Below are 3,006 nucleotides of genomic sequence, written 5' to 3'. Positions count from 1 at the left end.
TGGGGTCTTAAAGGCTTGAAGATAAACAAGCGGCCATCTAGCTCAGAAGCACAAAAGCCCACATGGAAGAAGCATACCAGCCTGTGTGATCATGAGGTGTCAATAGGATCAGGTATCTGGTATCAAAAAACAAAAATTCATATCATTGTGAATGAGGGGGAGTGTGGAGTGGACACTCAAAGCCCATCTGTGGGCAACTGGACATCCCCTTAAAGAAGGGTCGTGGGGAGGAGACCAGCCAGTCAGGGTATAGTATAGCAATGATGAAATATACAACTTTCCTCTAGTTCTCTAATGCTTCCTTCCCACCCACTCCACCCCCACTATCATGATCCCAATTCTACCTTACAAACCCAGCTAGATGGAGAGGATATACACTGGTACACATAAGAGCCCTCAACACAGGGAATCCAGGACAGATAAACACCTCAGGATCAGTGATGAGAGTAGCGATACCAGGAGGGTAAGGGGAAGTTGTGGAAGAAAGGGGGAACCAATCAGTGATGTACATATAATCCCCTCCCTGGGGAATAGACAACAGAGAAGTGGGTGAAGGGAGACATTGGACAGTGTAAAACATGAAAAAAGAAATAACATATTATCAAGGGTGAAGGAGGGAGGGAGAATGGGGAAGGGAGGGGAAAAATTGAGGAGCCGATACCAAGGGCTCAAGTAGAAAGAAAATATTCTGTGAATGATGATGGCAACAAATGTACAAATGTCCTTGACACAATGGATGGAGGTATGGATTGTGATAAGAGTTGTATGAGCCCCCAATAAAATGATTTTTTAAAGGCATCAAAGCAGAAAGAACAAGTAGGATTTCATAGTTGTGTTGTCCAGTAAGTGTACATACCTCATGTCCCCTGATGACCTGGTTACAATAAAGCCCTAAGACTGCACTTACACTCCTCACATCCCTAGGAAATATCGCCAGAATGCCTTTTTGAAAGATAGCAAATTATGTGCTACAATTTAGAAAAATATGGAAAAATGAAGGATTTTTAATATTGAATGGATTAATGTTAAGCTGCATGTAAATTTACTTGTATGAACTAGTATTTGTCAGGCAATTCCAGGTAAGTGAGAGGTTACTGTGTGGACCATTTGATCAAGCTTTCTGAAGGCTGCAGACCATATTCACTGATCTCCTGGTCAATGTTTTAAAGTTAGCTCTGGGCTACGGGTGGGAACCTGTGTAGTTTTTAATTTTTATTTTGCAAATAGTCCCCAACCACCCATCTGTCAGTTTTTCGTGCTATGATGGCTTTCATGTTGCTAAAATGCTGGATGTTATGCCACGGATATTTCTATCACCCATGGTGGCCAGGTTTCAACAAGCCAAAGAGAAATGCCTGGAGATAGACTTCTAAAAATAGTCGATGAAAACTACATGGGTCCCAATAGAATCGTGTCCAATACAGGGCTGGAAGATGGAAGATCGTTTCACAATGGCTGTGGGAATGCACTCCAGCATACCAATGATTGTAAAGGTGGTGGGAGACCAAGTCTAAGAGGTCACTGTGAGGTAGATGCCATCTGAAGTCACTGAGCACAGAGTTGGAACGACATCATCATTCTGTAGAATTTCCTCCATGCAGACCCCACAGCTGTGAACCACATCAACATACAACACTAGTATTGAAAGATCAAAGATATAAACTTTGAATGCTATTACCTCCATTTTCAATGTAATTCATTAAAAATCTATTTAATTGAAAGTTCATGTACTTTATATTTTAATAATGCTTATACTTAAATACATAAATTAGCAAAATTCCTGAGAGTTGAGCAGGCATCTCCTCGAGTTGGTATGAGCCAACTCAACACACCACTGACTGAAGGAGTTCACAGATTTCTATCTGGAACATTTCCACAGAGGATACTTTAAAGAAGGGGCCAAGCCGATGCTAATCAGAATTATATAAAACACCATGTTTGGCTCTAGAAATATAAACAGACAGATTGTGTTTTCGCAGCAGCCTAACGAAAGTTTTGATCTGGAGCAATGGTCTCTAATTCCCTCAAGCAACTTGTCTGAGCTAGAGAGCTGGTGATGAATTTAATTTACCTTCCAGTGGCAAAAAGACTTGGTGTTAGAGGGAAATTCATACTCTGTCCAGTGCTCACAGGTCTACCTCAAAATCCCAGCAGAGCTGGGAGATGATCTACCCAGCAGGCAAAAATGATTGGTGGTTTTTCTGTTTATTTTTTCTGCTTTGTTGATTTTTAAACATTTTATTTTGATGAAGATTGCTCTTCTTTTCAATGTATTAATTTTTTTTCTTTTGCTCAGTTTTTTTCAGGATCAGATGCCTTTGTGAAATCCTAAAACCATCTTTCTAGCAAATATTATGCTGAACAATTTTTTTTTAATTCTATAATCATTCTATGTATTTAGGTTCTCTGTTATATTCAACCGGAGCTATATTCTTGGGTACATAAAAGTGAAGAGATTTATAAAACAATCAAACATCATCATATCCTGTTTATTCATTTTCAAATGGAGGGAAAGGGGTAGTTGGACAACCAAAGGGCCATTGTTCTTTGAGGAGTAGAAGAATCCCTGTACCTCGTTGTCATATGGTTAAAACATAACTGATTGCAAGTGGGGAGGGAGAGCAGGAATGGGAAGGAGTGAGACCCCAGTACCTGGGGCATTCTCAGTGCCAACTTTACTGCGAAAGTGAGATTGATAAATACTAATGTAATCATAGCCACGATCGTAGTGGGGGGTGGTCCAGCTCATTTGTTTTTCCACCCCCTAAAAGAAACACAAGGCAAGCCAGGCATGAAGAGACCTGAAGAATTTGACTCTTCCATCCTGCTGCCAGCTGGATTCCTCGTGATTTGGGTTGAGTACGGAGGAGGCTTGGTGTGGGGGTGGGAAGGGGGGCTTTGGAAAGGAAGGAGCCGCTGGGCTGGCCAGCTCAGCTCAGTCTTTCATGAATAAACACTTTAATTGGGGACATCATGGATAATGGAGCTGACTTCTTTCACGGGAGG

Source organism: Echinops telfairi, unplaced genomic scaffold (genome assembly GCF_000313985.2).
Source record: "Echinops telfairi isolate 266 unplaced genomic scaffold, ASM31398v2 ScPeMD7_2291;HRSCAF=2852, whole genome shotgun sequence".
In the NCBI taxonomy this organism is placed as follows: Eukaryota; Metazoa; Chordata; class Mammalia; order Afrosoricida; family Tenrecidae; genus Echinops; species Echinops telfairi.
Note: the sequence above shows the minus strand (reverse complement) of the source record.